This window comes from Felis catus, chromosome B2 (assembly GCF_018350175.1).
Source record: "Felis catus isolate Fca126 chromosome B2, F.catus_Fca126_mat1.0, whole genome shotgun sequence".
Taxonomy (NCBI): domain Eukaryota; kingdom Metazoa; phylum Chordata; class Mammalia; order Carnivora; family Felidae; genus Felis; species Felis catus.
The window spans coordinates 127559718-127578532 of NC_058372.1; the positions used below are offsets into that span (position 1 = coordinate 127559718).

The 18815-nt window shown below is 36.9% G+C and overlaps 1 long non-coding RNA gene across 2 annotated transcripts in view; it reads right to left on the minus strand.

Moving 5' to 3' along the window:
- Positions 1-18564, minus strand: part of LOC123385559 — a 99172-nt gene extending 80608 nt beyond the window's left edge. For both annotated transcript variants that reach the window (XR_006598347.1, XR_006598346.1), the window contains exons 1-4: positions 18506-18564; positions 14470-14562; positions 4242-4321; positions 3790-3920 (exon numbers count right to left, since the gene is read on the minus strand). This is a non-coding gene — a long non-coding RNA (uncharacterized LOC123385559). The remainder of the gene's footprint in view (positions 1-3789; positions 3921-4241; positions 4322-14469; positions 14563-18505) is intronic.
- Between the last annotated feature and the right edge of the window lie 251 nt (positions 18565-18815).

The following is an 18815-nucleotide window of genomic DNA, read 5'->3' on the forward strand; positions in this document are numbered from 1 at the left end:
AGGAAGAAGGGGAGATCACCTTCAGATGGTATCACCTATCAACTGAAGTTCATGGTTACTGCCAGGAAGCTATCTCTGCATGGACCTCTCTGCCTCTTCTTCCAGTTACCTTTCCCGCTTACCACTTTCCCTCTCCTTGGTGGTTCTTTTCTTGTATGGTATAAGCCCAAGAATATTGCGTTATCAACATGATTTTCCTATACCTTCCCACACTTTATACGTAGTCTCCTATTTAAATCTTCCAGACTATCTCAATTTGTGTATGCCAGCTGTTTCTGGCATATAGGAACCCTTTGAAAATTGTATGAATGCTATGACCTTCACTTCCAAAAAAACCCATATTATTACAATTTCTATTTTTCTGTTCATGAACCCAACCAAAATTATATATTCATAAATATAAAAAAGAACTTAGTATTCTGAAGCATTAAACAGAAACATGTTCTGTCCAGTCAATTTCAGCAAACAAGGAAATTAATATCAACTTACAGATGGTATCAGCTAATCTTACAGCCATACAAAATACAGCTTTCTTCTGAGTATCTGATGGGTGAATCATTGTTCACATGAAAAGCAAAAGATAAAATGTAATTCTCTCAATTCTTTTGACCTTGGCGGATATTTCTGACCTTTCCAGCCACTAAATGACTTCTGTTATAGTTGGAAATCTCTTTTGCCATGGTTTTTCAAAGGCCATTTATGATCTTTTGACAAGCGTAAATTTGATTCCATAGATTCTACTATAATAAAATGTCAACCTTACTTTTTTGGGCTGTATTTTTAGAATACATTATTCATCACTTGATATTATCTCTTCATATCCATGCAGCAGATATAATACTAATAGCAGCACAATGTGTGAGCAGAGGCTTCAGATTAATCTGGAGCTTGAAGAATGCAGGAGAACATTTCCAGACAGCATCAGAATGGAAGGCGTCCTTGCCTTGCCACTCACAGTGATTGCTAAAGGAATGTGCTATTGTTAACACAGCTCCCAGGAGAGGAAAAGCAGCTTTAGTGTCATTATAAGATACAGTCTCTTCTCAAGTACCAAGAATAAATGCTAAGAAGGGACGCCAATGGCTAATGAAATGCTCACCCTTATCCAGGGCAGGCCTACAGTAAAATTGCGAAGCCAAGTGGACTAGCCATATCTCCTATGGAGATCTGAGATACTCCTTGTTGACACTTTTAAATTCCCCTTTTGAACAAACATTTATTTTGCCTGTGCTGCCCTTTCCAAGCTTATTTCTCTAACATTTATATTTATCTTAGAGAATCAGCTGGTAAAAGATTAATGAGTATATTTATGTTTTTGATAAAAATTTTTGAGATAAATGTCCTTGACATGCCAAAAAAAAATTTATTGATGCAATGTTAGAATTTCAAAGAAATGACATCCTATAGAATGTTATCTACCACAGGACTTCTGTTTGCACAGCCACACATTTCTTTATGTAGGACTCTCTCCATTTCCTTAATTCTCTGGGACATTAGAAACTGTCCTTGAACCCTGCTCCACCCCCACCCCACTTCGCCACACAGCTCAGGATAACTGTAAAATAGTCCACAAGACATGTTTGAAAGCTGAAGAAAGATTTAAAAGCAAAACCTTAGTAGCAATATTTAAACTTTAGAAAGTTAAAGCTACATCTTAGAATAGCAAAGACAGCTAGTTGGCAAGCTGCCTCCATCCTTTAGAAGGATGTTAGGTAATAATGCTTGACTGTGAGTTCTATCCCGTAATCTTGCAAAATTTATACCCATCATGCTGGCAAATTTCATCTTCCTCCCGGAAAAATCCAAGGAAGTAGAGGTTCTGACATAAAAATTTTGGGAAAGGTTTTTATTAATCATGATTTTGAATATTTTTTTCAATATTCAAACATGTTTTTAACCAGATACTGAGCTAGGTGTTATAAGAAGAAGGGGAGTATCCAGCATGTGCCTAACCTGGAGAAACGTACTCAGCAACAGCTTAAAAGGACTATAAATTACTCTAGAGTAATGTAATTCATTACAAGTATCTCAAGATTGCACAAAGTACTATCAGATTTCAAAAGAGGAAATGAGGGAACATTAAGAGTAAAGATCAATACGAAACTACATTTTTCTCTTCATTAAAAACCCTCTAGTTATATACACTTCAAAACAAGACACATACGCTGTGTTCTAACAAAATCAGCCATTTAATTCCTATTGCAGTTTTCACAGGTCTGTTATTTTCTTCTTATATTATCAATAGATTTAACTAGTAAAAACAATTGACTGCTATCTGCCACACAGTCCCCAGCAAACTCATTTATTTCATAGGATTCACAAGAATCCCTGAAATATCAGCATAGCCCTCAGTAAATTGCTAAATACACATGAATCCAGAAATGTTATTAGTCAGATAAATCCTGATTTGAGAGATAAAATGAAAATATTATTTTGTTCTGGTTCCTTCAGCTTAATATTATTTTCTAATTTCAATCTCGGTGGAGTTTCTTTGGCATTTGCTATGAAGATAAAATATCAGCTTGAGAATCATTATGATACAGTCATAGAGCACTTTGAGTATTAATTTTCGTGACATTTTTACAGAGCTACATATTTGTTTCCTGATTGTTTTAACTGCTTTTCTTTGCTCAGTGGTTTAAGATATTGAGGTGGAGGTATGGGGAGGCAGGCCAGCCTGCTTGCTTCTGCCATAAGTTGTAGGAGAAAGGAGTGGTTCTTCCAAGGATTCTGTCATGTTCAAAACACCTGTCAAAACTGACAGAAAAGAGGAAGACTGATGGGCAGAACGCCAGAAGGATGGTTATTGCCTCAGTCCTCCTTCCTATACATATCTTACTGGACAAATTCTTAGCCATCTCTGTATATCAATTCTGGCATTTGTATATGGGAGAGAAGGTAGCATCTTTATGTGCTTTTTATTAGCTTGTTTTGAGAATAATGCAATAATGGGAAAACACTGTACAAAAAGGGGACATGTAATGAAGACATCAAGGAGGACATGTAAGAAATGTTATTGCTTTCCAGAAATATAGTTTTGCTTCATTTAGAAGTTCAGAAATAGGCAATGTTCAGTATAAGCATGTAACTTTTAAGAAAACATGGCATGACTAGAAATCTGTTTCTAAGGCAGTGCTAGAGAATTAACTTGGGATTTTCCAAGGCTAAGAATTTTTATGACCACAAGAAAACAAGTGCTTTTACCTAAACAAAATGAATTCCAGAATGGAACTAATAATCCAGAAGGTCCTATTTGGGCAAATGGAGACTGGGCTTAATCCTCAGGGAGATCAGTCTCTCTGTTCCAAAGGTTAGAGGAAGAGGGCGCCTGAGTGGCTTAGTCAGTTGAGCATCCAACTCTTGATTTTGTCTCAGGTCATGATCTTGTGAGACTGAACCCTTCATGGGGCTCTGCAATGACACCATGCGGCCTGCTTGGGATTTTCTCTGTCCTTCTCTCTGCCCCTCCCCTGCTTCTGTACGTGCTCTCTCTCTCTGTCTCTCAGAATAAATAAATGAACGTTTAAAAACCCCTGCAAAGGTTAGTAGAAGGACCCAGTTTTAATATGTGTCCAAGAAAACACTCTAAGGGAAAAGGTAAGGGGGAAAACTTCTCTTTGCCTTTCATAAATGGATAAAAGTTATTTTCATTTACTCTTATACCTTACAAATTGAGATACTGAATTGTCCACCTTCCAGACCCCTCTCCTTTCCCCAGGGCACTCCTTCCTGAGCCTCTGATATTTCTAGAAACTATTACTTATCACCAGATTTTGCTATTTTGTATACCTTTAGATATCTAAGAAGAGATGAATCGATGTTTAGTGAATCAAGTTAATCACAATTCAATCACTATAGCTTGAAAAGTTGTGATTCTGTAATGCTTTTCCTCATTGCAGATTTCAGTGACAGGAACCAATCTAAAAGAAAACACAGCTGAAGCTAAAGCAAATATCATAAGTAAACATTTCAACAAGGTAGAATTACCATTATACAAGATCATAAAATCATGTGGCAAGATAATTGATATAAAATAAGTGAATAGGGTTTGTATAATTGGTGTAAGTCCCAATAAAATATGCTTTTCTCTTAATATTTTGGGTTTTGGCAGCTTCTGTTCAAATCCTGGTGCTGACTTCTAGGTGTGTATATTCTTGGACAGCTTTCTTAGCATCAATTATATCTATCTCATAGCAGAGTTGAAGATTAAATGAAAGAATGTAAAGTGCTTAGCACGGTACCTGGAACTTCAGGATGAGGCAAACTGGGGACTAGGTCTGAGAAGTTTTGACTGCAATTCATTAGCTAGAAATGGAGGACCCTGCAAGTGAAATGGATCAGATGAGAAAAAACATATGATGTATGTTTCATGTTGAATATTTAAAACAGTAGTTTGCAAATTTATCAGATATCAGAATCAACCATTTATCTTGTGAAAAAAAAAATTCTTTTGTTCCTAGTCAAACATAGGATTCAGTCTTCAACAGCTTGGATATTCTGATCATTGGCTACATTTAGGAACCAATAGCATAGAATCTTTGTAAAAGACATAGACATGAGGCTCCCGGGGGCTCAGTCAGTTAAGCATCCAACCTCAGCTCAGGTCATGATCTCACAATTCATGGGTTCGAGCCCCATGTTGGGATCTGTGCTGATAGCTCAGAACCTGGAGCCTGCTTCGGATTCTGTGTCTCCCTCTCTCTCTGCCCCTCCTCCTCTTGTGCTCTGTCTCTTTCTGTCTCTCAAAAATAAACATTCAAAAAAAATTTAAAGATATAGTGAGAGACATACTTAAAAAATGGGGAGGCATGGTGAGAAAAATACAAGGGATTGAATGCCCAATTAAAGAGTGTAGATTTCACTTACTAAAAGCATGGCACACCATGACATATTTTTTAAGGAACTATGCCATTGATGCTCAAAGCTCTGCTTCACTAAGATAAATTTAGCAATAATGAGAAGCAGATTAGGAAAAGCAGCTTGGGGAAGACTAATTATGATTTTACTGGTAGACTGTGTAGGAGTCTATTAGACTAGTCCAAGAGAAAATTAAGAATGTCTGGGGTTGGTAGTGAACTTGAGATGGTACTGAACTTCATGCAAGGGAGCAATGAGGTTAAATGATTTGCAGGTAGTTAAAACAGGCAAACAGGGGTGCCTGGGTGGCTCAGTCAATTATCTGACTCTTGATTTCAGCTCAGGTCATGATCTCATGGTTCATGGGTTTGAGCCCCATATTGGGCTCTGTGCTGACAGTGTGGAGCCTATTTAGAATTCTCTTTCTCTGCCCCTGCTCTGTGTATGCACTCTCTCTCTCTCAAAATAAATAAATAAAACTTAAAAAAAATAGGCAAAACACAGAGTAGTGGGAAGAGGGTCAAAAGGAAAGTAAAAATCTGAACTGTAATTTAATATAAAAATAATACTTACAGTTTAAATATTAAGAAATTGCTATGAATAAAGCAACTCTTGCAGTTTGAATCAAAATCCAATATAAAGTAAATTATCAGCTCCTCAGTGGAAAGCATGCTAGTAAGTGTATTGCTTCTTGGCTATGAGCTCCAACTGTATACCACTTCCCCTCCTCCCTGAGGTCGTCTATAAAATCCTCCACTCATCACTTTTCATTCTTTGAGGATGGAGATCCTCGGTTTATCGGTATGTATAACTCATCAGACACATCTCCTGAAAAGTCCTTTACTTCTTAGGCACTAATGGGCTGCACTTTTTACTACACTTCAGCAACCCACAAGTTCCCTTTTAAAATCAAAAAGCCAATTTATGGCCATAATCTTCTATCCCTTTGCAAACCCGTTATTAACATCAGTCTCCCCATGACCGTCCCTAGTCTGACATCCACTTTCTTCATGACTTTTTCTTGTTATACTGCAAACTTCATGGCTTTGACTTCTCTTTTCTGCATTTTTGATGCCCTTGTCCATGTCTCTTGGTGATTTTCCCAGAATACCCTAAGTCATGAGTCAGACTCCCTTCTCTTCTTTTATACCCCAGCCATAGGGCTTACTGCAGAAACTAAGAGTTTGGCCAAATTGATATCACCACAAATTTATGACCACCACTTAAATTGGGCCATTAATAATGCTAAGGACAATTATATTTTAATATTCCTTGATAGGCTCTCTTTGCCATCCTCCGAAGTAGCAAATCACCCTGTCCCAACAAATAAAATCACCTACAAATTCACAGTGAAAATTGAGGCTTAATGGAGTGCCATTAACTTTAAATCCCACACCCATAAGAATACTGTGTACATTTATTTCTATATATTTACTTCTTTCCCCTGTAGTCTGAAAGGACAATTATTTTTTGCATTCAAAGATAATACATCAAGCAGTCCTATGAATCCTATCCTATCTCCTCAGGGAAGTTGACCCTTCAATTACTCACTCTTTCCCCCCGTGATTTCCACATTAAAGCGTATCCTAGCTCACTCTGAATAGATTGCAAACACGTTCAAGTCCTTTCTGTCTTAAAAAAATCATTCTCTATACACCTAAGGATATTTTGATGAACTGAAGAACTCATAATAAAGCATAAATAAGGACATACAGAAATAATTTAAGTATAAATATGTTTTCTAATAAATTCAGGGGATGTGTGGAATTAGAAGCATAATGATAAAGTTGAAGATAAAGGAATCTCAGTCATCACTGACACCAAATTACACCACAGAAAGTCTTTTCTTATTAGATTTGTAATTATTGAATGTGAGAGAGAAATTAGCTATAATATATGTAAGCCATTTTTTTCTGGCATTCACTGCTGAATTAAATCCTGCTTAATATACAGATCTGCATGTGTCTACTTTTACCATGTTTACTTTCTTTTCCTTTTTCCTCTTGTACTGAATGCAATAAGGCTTTCATTGACATCACACCAAAAATGGTCCTGGCTAATGACCTATCGACAATTACACAGACAAATGACTCTATGACATTTAACACTTGTTTGGTTTCCTGTTTGAGTAGCTTCCTTCATTAATTTATTCACTCGAGAGATATTTATTTATGTCCTAAGCATCATTTTGTGCTAAGTTTGAATATATAATGATTAAAATTTTGGTTTGCTTCCAAGTTTGGAGGGTGGGCAATGTAGGTAAAAGTGGTCAAAAGATACAAGTTTCCAGTTATAAGATAAGTAAGTCCTGCAGGTATAATGTACAACATGGTAACTATTGTTAACAATACTGTATTGAATATTTGAAAATTGTTAGAGAATTGATCTTAAAAGTTCTCATCACAAGGAAAAAATTATTTAACAATGTGTGGTAATGGATCTTAACTAAACCTACTGTGGTAGTCATTTCTCAATACATACATATAGCAAATCATCATGTTGTTCATCTGAAATGAATTCAATGTTATATGTCAATTATATCTCAGTTAAAAATAAATATCAGTAGAGACAGCCCCTTCTATATCCCTTTGATATGACCAGTGATAATTAAAATTGATAATGTCACTGCACCTAGGATGGTCACAGTATTTGTAGTAAACCATTGTGCCTTTTACTTGTATGAAAAACTTGTGAATTCTGTAGCTAGTGGATTGTGTGATGGAAAAAAATTTTGAAGGTGTAAGTCCTGGCTCTGTCACTAGCTCTGTGATCTCAAATGAGCTACTTACTCTAAGGGAAAAATTATCCAGTGAGATTTCCGAGAGGGCGTGACACTCCAGTGAGAATAAAATGATACAGTATACTAATGCCCTTTGCAGAGTAATACACTTATAGTGCTGAAGCCAATAATTCTAATCCATTAAATTACAAAATCAGAAGACAATTTCTCATTCTCTTACATACTTTGTCTCTGGTATCTAATGAGCAAACATTCATAACTACCCTAGACAAACAGGTCCAGGCTTAGGCAGTATGTATGTAGGTATGTATTAATTAATTAATTAATTAATTTATTTATTTAAAGGTTTATTTATTTTTGATCCAAGCCGCAGTCGGACACTTAATCTACTGAGCCACCCAGGCACCCTGGGCAGTTTCTAAAATAAAGAAAAATTAGGTGGTGGATATGTTCAGGCTCCCCTGTGTTCTTAAGTCTCGCACTGCTTCCTCTGGACCCTGCAGACCGAAACCCACCCTTGGTCTGATTGTTCTGAATGGTACCAATCAGGATATAAGAATTTTAAAATAGGGGCACCTGGGTGGCTCAGTCAGTTAAGCGTCCAACTCACAGTCCGTGGGTTTGAACCCTGAGTCAGGCTCTGCACTGACAGTGCAGAACATTCCACAGTTCTGCCAGGTGATCCCCTCAACCTATGGCTGACTGATCTTTCTATGCGTAGGGTGCTTACTTCTTACACCATAGTGCCCACAAAACCTCTTCCCCAAACATGCACCTACTAACTTAACATGCTAACTTACTCTTTTATGCTTTAACTCACAGGAAATAGTTGGCATACTTCAATTCTGAGCAATACCTGTTTTCCTCCTGTAATGTACAGCCTATAGACAGTCATGAGTCATTATCCCCCAAGTAGTATTTCTGAAATGATTATCTGACACATTGTTTCCTCAAATGGTCCCTATCATTTTGACAATTAAAATCAAACTCCCTGAGCAAAATAAAGTCTTTCATTACTGTCCCCATAGTTTTCTCAGCATGATCTCTTACCACTTCTTCCCTATACTCTAAAATGCAGCTATAAGTATCTCCTTGCATTTCATTGAATGGATCTGGATTCATTTTATTAGCAATAGTCAAACACTGAAAACAACTAATGCTCATCAACAGGTGAATGAACACATTGAGATATATTCATACAAATGAGCTATCACTCAGAGACAAAAAGAAACAAGCTACTGATATGCAGAACAATGTGGATGAGCTCAAAAACATGACTGAAAGAGGCCAGAAATGAAAGAACAGCTATATAATTCCTCTCTAGAAGGTTTGGGGAGAAGCACAAATTATCTAAACTAATAGAGGTCAGAATAGAAGTTATCTGGGGCACCTGAGTGGCTCAGTAGGTTAAACATCCGACTTCGACTCAGGTCATGATCTCACAGTTTGTGAGTTTGAGCCCCATGTCGGGCTCTGTGCTGACACCTTAGAGCCTGGAGCCTACTCTACATTCTGTGTCTCCCTCTCTCTGCTCCTCCCCTGCTTGTGCGCTCGCTCTCTCTCTCTCTCTCTCTCTCTCTCTCTCTCTCTCTCTCTCTCAAAGAATAAACATTAAAAAATACAAAAAAAAAAAAAAAGAGGTTGTCTCTACTCAGTTGGAGAGATTGATTGCAAAAGAGCAAGGACTTTCTCTAGGAAGATCAAAATATGCTATATTATGATTGGGTATGGGTCACATGGATATAATCATTTTTCAAGACTCATTGAACTGTACATTTAGACTGTGCATTTATGCACTTCACTGCACATAAATTAAATCTCAATTTAGGAAGAAAATTGAGAGATCTCAGATTAGAAAAAGAAAAAAAAATAATGGTCTAAGAAGGGTAATAAGAGTAGCTGACTTTTACCAAGCACTTGCTCTGTGCTAAAAACGTTACTATTCTCTTCTTGAACTGAATCGTCCTTCGCTAATACATTTAGCTTGGTGGTATCTCATATAAAGTGCTCAGGTGATAGTGGCTATTACTATAAATGTGTAAAATATGTGAAAATATTTTGAGGATAAGAGTGTTACAGTACAAACTTCAGGGTAGTCAGTCACAAAATAAAAATTTTCTTACTCTTTTATGTCCAAAGGGGATAATATAATTGCAATGATACTATAATGTCTTTTATGGAATTTGTTTTCATAGCATGCTGGAGTTTTTTTCCCCCAATTTTTATCTTCGGTACTTCAATTTTGATAGCTACTAAAAACTTGAGATGTACTTTTACTTGCAACAGTAAAATGGAAAACTGACTAAAACTGAAGAGGTCAGGACAGTTGAACCAATTTGACTAGCTTTTATAAAAAGCTTTAAGAAATAACCTTCTGAGGCTAGGAATGCCTTTTTCTCTCTAAATGAAAAAGGCATCATAAAAGGACATTTACTGGGCTCATAAAATTCAAATGAATATATTATTACCAAGTTTCACAATATTAAAAGACAGATGATGGAAGGAGAAATAAAATACATGAAAGCAAATTGAAATTGATCATCAAAAATGCCAGAAATAAGAACCCGAAAAAATTCACTGGTAAACCAATTAGAATTATATTACAGTTCAAATGATTACCATAAAATCTGATATAATTTAATATGTGATTTCATTTTTCTATTTTCCCAATCAAATGACAGAACTTAGCCAAGTATACTTAAAATTCTTGTCATTTATCAAGTGTCTGGTAACCTAAAATAAATCAAACTCTGAAATGGTTATGTGATATAGTTATTCAATAAGATTCTGGTTAATTTGACTAAATTTATGTGCCCTTCATTCATTTTTTATCTAGCAACAAAAATGAACAAAAAGCTATCTTTTGTATCTCAAATGCTAATCATCATTTGCTCTGTCATTACATGTCTCTTATAATCACTTGAGTTCTACAAAATGAAAGCAGAAGTCAAGTGAAATTTTCACTGCTTCTTTGACCAATATTAACTATGAATTATTCTAAGAAACTGCAGCTACCTAGAAAATCATGCCTAACAACTAACAAAATAATTTCTTCTCTTCCACATCAGCAGCTTTTTGTCATTTAAGTGATGTTAAAGGAGAAATCATTTCTTTTAAGTACAGGACCATAGAGTTATTCTACACCTCACCACACGCTGTCTGATATTTTTTTAAGCAACAATACTATTTCTTTTATTAATTCTCTTCATGAAATTAAAGCTTATTCAAGATAACAACAAAACAGTAAAGATGAACTGTTTAAAATTAAATAGACTTTATCTTTAGAGCAGTTTTAGGTTTATAAAAGCATTGACCAGAAAGTACAGTTTCTGTATAGTCTCTTTTCTTCCCCCCACCCTCCACAGTTTCTTCTTTTATTAACATCTTGCATTGGTGTGATACATTTGTTACAATTGATGGACAAATATTTAGACATTAGTATTGACTAAGTCCATAGTTTACATTAGACTGCACTCTGTGAATGCATAATATCATCTATTCATCATTACAGTACTATACAGTAAGGTTTCATGGCCCTAAAAATCTCTTAGATTTCACTTATTCATCCTTCTCCCTAACCCCTAGCAACCACTGATCTTTTTACTTTCTCTACAGTTTTGCTTTGTCTATAAAGTCATATGGTTGGAATCACATAGTATGCAGCCTTTCAGGCTGGCTTCTTTCACTTAGTAATATTCATTTAAAGATCCTCTGTGTCTTCACAGCTCATTTTTTTTATCACTGAAAAATAGTCCATTAAATGGATACACCATGGTTTATCCATTCACCTACGGAAGGATATTTTGGTTACTTCTAAGTTTTGGTAATTACAGATAAAACACTATAATAAACATTTGTGTGCAAGTTTGGTGTGGACATAAGTTTTCAACTAAATACCACAGAACACAGTTGTGGGATTGTATGGCAAGGTTATGTTTAGTTTTCTAAGAAACTTTCAAGCTCTCTTATAAGGTGACTGTACCATTGTGTGTTCCAACCAAAAATGAATGAGAATTGTTAGCCCAAATCTCCATAAGCCTTTGGCATCATCAGTGTTTTTGATTTTTGCCATTTAATGGGTGTAATGTTATCTTGTTTTAATTTGCAATTGCCTACTGACATATGATGTTAAGCATCTTTCCATTTGCTTATTTGTACCAGTGGGTTCACTGGTTAACTCTATCAAATATTTAAGTAGAATGATACCAATTCTCCACAATCTGTTTCGGAAAATAGAAGCAGAGAAAGTACTCCTTAATTCTTTCTAAGAGTGCAGAACTATCTTCATACAAAATAGGCAAAAACATCATAATAAAGGAATGTTGGAGACCAATATCTCTCATGAACATAAACTGAGAAATTCTCAAGAAAGCATTAACACGTTGAATCCAACCATATATAAAACCAAGTGAGATTTATTTTAGGTATTCAAGACTGGTTCAACATTCAAAAATCAATTAATCCAAATTGATTGCAAAAATCAATGCAATCCACTGTATAAACAGGCTAAACAAGAGAAATCATATAATCATATTAATAAATGCAGAGAAAGCATTTTACAATATCCTACACTTATTCATGATGCAAACTCTCAGCAAACTAGGTCATGTCTATTGCACCGATGAGTCTGTAGGAGGTATTCTTTATTTCTGTTAGGAAATTTGATTTCTGGCATTTTTTTATTCTTTCTTTTGAGTTTTATTTCTCTCCTGACATTGTCCTTCTGTTCTTCCATGTTGCTCAGTTTTTACATTTCAGCCCTTAGCTTATTAATAACAGTTACTTTAAATTCCCAGTTTGATATTTCCAAAATTTCTACCACACCTGAGTCTGATTTTGATGCTTGTTTTATCTCTTGAGATTGTGTTTTTTGCCTTTTATAGCATGACTTACGATTTTTGCGGAAAGTCAGATATGATGTGTCAGGTATAAAGAACTGAGATAAGGCATTTGATGTGAGGCTTTATGTTTATAGCTAAGAGTGCAGTTGTGTTTACTGTTTCATTAGTTGTGGACTTTGAGTCTAACTTCCATCTAATTACTTTGTTTTTGTTGCCTCTATTGTCTTGGGGTTTCTTTTCAGACACCTCCTACATAGGTTCTGAGCCTTGTGGTTCTTTCAGCTGTAACCCCTTGATGTTATATAGGAACCATATTCTCATGGTGGGGCGGTGTTGGGGAGGGAAGGCATTCTATCTATAATCCAATGTTAAGTCTTAGGCTTTTGGGATCGTATGTCCCTGGGCTGTGATCTTCACAAGTTCTTCTCAGGTTTGTTTTCCCCCACTTGGTGAAATGGAAAGGCTAGAGGGCCAGATGCGGCATTTTCCTTTCCGCAGATTGGTTAGGGTCTGTTAAAACCCAAATTAAATCTCTCGTGAAATAGTGTCCCTTGATGGAAGGCCTTTGTTATGGAGACCAGAGTGTTCTGGACTTATTTGAAACTGGTTACTTTTCCTCTTCTTCTGCCAGAAGCATGAGGGGATTTTTCTCTGATCTTCACCCTAAGAACCAGATGGGGTTCCTGGAGGTAAAATTTAGAAAATGCAGGTGCTCACTCAACTCCCCTCAAAACTCAACTCCCCCCAGCCCCCCATGAGTTTTTATCTCCCAAAGTAGTCTACACCCAGCTTCCAGCAATTAGTCTATTGCTCTTTAGGCATTCCTGCCAGGCTCCCATCCTGGCTTCTGCTCCCCATAAGCAATGATTCTCTTTATCTGCCTATCTTTCCAGTTTGGGGGGCTTTGTTATTTTAATTTTCTGATGGATTTCAGACTAGTTATTGATTTTTGGTTTATTCAACTTTTACCTTGTTTTGAGGATGGAAGTGATGATTCCCAAGCTCCTTAAATACTGGACCAGAAAGCAGACGTCAAGAAGAGTTTTTAAATCACTTACTATGTTCAGTCTTACACAAATAAATCAAATGTAAAGGAAACGTTACTTTCCACTCCCAAAACTTAATAGAAAATGTCAAATGGTATTTTCAGAGTCAACAGAATTTTTCTGATAACTGCTTATCTTTTGGTGTCTAAAGTTTTCTTCTAACTTCAAATAAGAGGGATAAGAATATGTGCAATATTTGCAAACTATCCAGATAAATTATTCCATAGAAGTATATCTTTGACCTGCAGTGTTATTTTAATGCTATGAAAATTTCAAAATATTGTGAATCAAGTATTAAAGATTAGGATCATAATTATGTGATTATTAGTAATGTAGTAATTGTACCTAATGCTACAAAGTAAGCAATTTTTTAGATAGAAAATATAAATGTATGGAACAATAGACATACCACCTAAATAAGCAAAGATTTTTATTATTATTGTAGCTTCAGAAAAAAATTATTTTACAAATGCCAAAAGAAAATGTACAAAACCTCATTGAGATAGGTTGTTGTGATTTAATAGGTTTTAAATCTCAACATTCATGATAAGTAAGGTATTAAAAAACACCCTCAGAGTATTTAATACTCCTGTGGCTCTGCATTTGCAACTAGTTCAGCACTGACCCAGTTTTCAAGGGAAAAGTCTTTACCCAATTACATTTCCCCTGGGTTGCAGCCTGAAACCAACATGGCCCCAAACAAACAGCAGCAATAAGAAAATAAATTATTGGGGCTCCTGGGTGGCGCAGTCGGTTAAGCGTCCGACTTCAGACAGGTTACGATCTCGCGGTCCGTGAGTTCGAGCCCTGCGTCAGGCTCTGGGCTGATGGCTGGGAGCCTGGAGCCTGTTTCCGATTCTGTGTCTCCCTCTCTCTCTGCCCCTCCCCCGTTCATGCTCTGTCTCTCTCTGTCCCCAAAAAATAAATAAACGTTGAAAAAAAAAAAGGAAAATAAATTATTGAATAAGGATATTGTCTGGCTTACCCTCAGCTTTACCTTCTGTTCACCCCTGACCCTGACATTCACTTCCTAGAGGAGTCCTTGAAGCCAAGTTTCTAGTCATCTCTGATGTAGGTTCTAGATCAGAGAAAGATATAGGCTGTTAGAAAGAATGAGCCTTCTCAAGGTCCAAGGCAGATGGGAGAGGATGGGCTAGACTCAGTGGAAAGGAGGTCAAGGCTTTGATTGATTAGCAAATGAGAGGTTCAAGCAGAGATTGTGCCAGGGAAGTGAGTGAATCTGGGCTAGAGGAAGCACATTTTGGAAAGAAAACAACAAAAACAAAAACAAAAACAAACATTGCTGGAGTAACATTTCTGATTTTCTTGAAGTTGTAAAACATTGGAATTCCTTTTAATGTTTTAATTGCTGGATTCTTCCCTTAAACAATAAGCATTTTCTTATTTCTCCTCCATATTTTTCCTCTTGATCTCATTTTCCCCATTTGGTATCACCTAACCTCCCTACTCATGTTGGCAACAAAACATATAGAAAGAAATTGTCTAGACTGACTTTATCCATTTTCTCTCTTCTCATTCTCTCTTAAACCCATACACCTCAGATTTTCATCCCAACACTCCACCAAAACTGCTCATGTCAATGATGCCATGACTTCTACATTGTTAAATCCTGTGATTTTTTTCTAGCTGTCGTCTTATTTGACCTGTCAGTGGTACTTGCACAAAAATTGTGACTTCCTCCTTGATTTGTCTTTTTGTTACTTCCAGCACATTCCACATCCTTATATTTTATTTATTCTTTCATAGCTGTTTGTACATTTTCTGATGTTTGCTGATTTCTCTTTTCTTCCAATTTCTTAATATTGAAATTTTCCAGAAATTAGTCTTTGATCTTGTTTTGTTCTCCATTCAAACTCTTGGTGATCCCATCCACTCCCATGCCTTTAAATGCCCTCTGCAAGCTGATGACTCCCAAATTTATATTACTGGTCCAGACCTCTTCCCAGTTTTGCTCATTAATATCTCAAACTGAGTGTACTCCAAAATGAATTCTTGAAATTCTTCCCCCAAATCTGGCTCTACCTACAACTTTCTTCATAATTGATATAAACTCCATCATTCCTGCTGTTTCGGCAAAAATATCGAGGCCCTCTTTTACTCTTTCTTTCTCTCAAATATCATATCCAATCAGTCATGAAATCCTGTTAACAATTTTAAAAAAAACATTCAAAACATTACCACCTCTTAACACCTCTGTCGCTACCACTTTAAGGGGCCAGTATCTTTCTTGTTTACATTATTGCTCCAGTAACCTCTTAGCTGGTATATGTGATTATATCATTGCCACCCTCCTTCTCTGCCCCTCCTTCCCAGAGTCCACTTTCAACACAGTGGTCAGGTTCATAGATGAAAACATTTTGATATGGTAAAGATGGCAGTTCTTCACAATTTCATCTATCAGTTCTATGCAATTCTAATCAAATTCCAAAGAGTTTATTTATGGAATGTATTAAGCTTACCCCAAAATTTGTAGGAAACTTGAAAGTTTTAAGAATGGTGAAGAAGAAGAAGGAAGAAGGCAGAAGAGGAAAAATAAGAAGGAGGAGGAGGAGGGGGAGAGGAGAAGGAGGAAGAGGAGGACGAGTATGGCAATGATGGAAGAGAAGAAGAGAAGAAAAAAATTAAAAAGTAAAAAGATGGGGGAGAGAGAAGAGAAAGAAAGAAAGAAAGAAAGAAAGAAAGAAAGAAAGAAAGAAAGAAAGAAAGAAAGAAAGAAAGAAAAAGAAAGAGGAAGGGAGGAAGAAAAAGGGAGGGAGGAAAGAAGGAAGAAAGAAAAGAGAGGAGAGAGGGCAGGAAAAGAAAGCTTGAATTAATCAAAATTTATCATTGAGCCTTGGTAAATGAAATAGTGTATTATTGATACATTTGTAAGCTTGGGGCACCTGGGTGGCTCAGTTGGTTTAGCATCAGACCCTTTGTTTCAGCTCAGGTCATGATCTCACGGTTTTGTGAGTTCAAGCCATGCATCAGGCTCTACGTTTACAGTGCAGAACCTGCTTGGCATTCTCTCTCCCTCCCTCTCTACCCCTCCCCTGTTTGTGCTGTCTCTGCCTCTCTCAAAATAACTTAAAAAAAAAAAAACAAAAAAAAATTTTTAAAGCTGTAGTTTGCTATATTTGAGATATAGAATTGAAAATCGATGACGAGAAGGAATTAATTATTAATAATAAACTGGAATGGTACAGTAGATTGTCCACATGGAAAAAAATAAAATTAATTTCTTACTTCATACTCGACACAAAAGTAAATTCCAGACAGCCTAAAGCTTCAAATATAAAACACAAACTAAATTTTTAAAAGAGTTGAGATTATCTTTATGCCTTTGGCATAAGAAAAGATTACTTAAGGGGGTTACAAAAGTATCAACCATAGTATGGGACTGTAGAGAAATTATTTTTTTATTTCTGCACAAGTAGAACTTCTGGACTAAAACACAAGGTATGGAAGTTAAATTATGACTGAATAGTCAGTGAAAACTCCAGAGATTTCCCTCCCTTGAGGCATAGGTTCACATTTCAAGAAAGGGATGACATGGAGCCAGCACCATGGAGCCAACCTATGGGTTGTAAACTCAGAGAAACTAGTCTTAGCTTCTCCCTGGAGATGTTTATTTACATTCTAAAGGGCAAAAACCAAGGATCCTTCTCTATGGGTTCAAAGGAAAATTCATTTACACTTGGGAGATGGAGTTTCTCTTCGTCTCACAGGGGAGGGGTTAAGAGACAGCTGTACTTTTTCTGGCTTAACTTCTAGATTCTTACTTTGTGGTTCCTTGCCCATGGAGTACACACCAGTTTAGGTAGATTGACATCAGGCCTTCATGGAGTCACTCCAGAGAGGGGTAACTGGAGTGTGGTAGACTCAGCAGAGTTATTACTGTAGACAAGCAATAAGTAATTTGACCTTGACCCAGGACCCTTGTATCTACTTTCAGGACAATACAAATACTATATTTCAATCTGATGACAAAGAGAAAATGATTGATAATCTTGACAATATTAAAATTTATTTTTTTGTAGAATGAAAGACATTATAAATAAGTTGGAAAAAGATACTCAGTTCTGCATAAAATATTGATTATGAGTGAAAAACAGAGAGATGCTAACAAGTGTACCATATAACAAAACCTTCTATAATGTGAAAGGTATCATCCATAAAGCTACAAATAAAGCTGGACCACTGACCCTCATCTGTGGCTGTATATTAGTATCATCTTGAGACATTTTAAAAATTATGCTACCCTAGACTAATTACTTCAGCATATTTGGGGGTGAACTAGGCTTTAATATATAAAAAGAAATATATAAAATTCCTATGAAAAAATAAGCCTAATATAATAGCATAATAATGAGAAAAATATATAAATTAGCAGTTCACAGAAAATAATGTAAAAATATTTCTAATCTAGGGTGCCTGGGTGGCTCAGTTGGTTAAGCATCAGACTTGGGCTCAGGTCATTATCTCACAATTTGTGAGTTCGAGTCTGGCGTTGGACTCTGCGTTGACAGCTCAGAGCCTGGAGCCTGCTTTGGATTTTGTGTGTGTCTCTCTCTCTGCCCCTCTCCCACCCACGTGTGTGCACGCACGCATGCAGCTCTCTCTCTCTCTCTCTCAAAAATAAACATTTAGGGAGGAGGCAAGATGGCAGAACATCCTGGAAGTCTTTTCTCTGTCTCGCATCCATGAAATACAGCCAGACCAACATTAAACCATCCTGCACACCTAGAAAACTGATTGGAGGAGTAACACAACAATCTGCACAACCTGAACCACAGAATTCAGCAGGTACGCAGCACCAAGAGGTGAACTTGGGGAGCTAGAAGGCGCAGGAAGGGAGGTGCTTTTGCAAGCAGAGAGAGGACCCAAAAGCAGCTGGAGAGAAAGTGGAAAATTGGAAACAGCTGCAGGGTCTAAACTAAAAAGGGAGAAAGGAGAGGGTTTAAATTCCATTAAGACTGTAACAAGGGGAGCGCAAAGGCTGCAACTCCGCAGCTCCATACCTGGTGGTGCTCCTGGTGGGAAGGGCGAATCCCCAGGAACAGAGTGGGGTCCGGGAGGTTCTCGGGCCACACATAGAAAAGCAGCTCCACTGCTGGAAGGACATTTGGTAGAGACTGTTGAAGCCACCTGGTCCCAGCAGACCCCAGAAGGCGGCCACATTCGCTGGTGCTGGAACAAGGTCGTTAAGGGTGAAGCCTGGTGCCAGATGTGTGTTGTGATTTTCCACAATCCCTGAAAAGCTGCTGCTACACTATCTCGCGAACTTTTTGTGGGGCGGGCTGGCGCCTGGCCGTAGCCTCGGGGCACCGG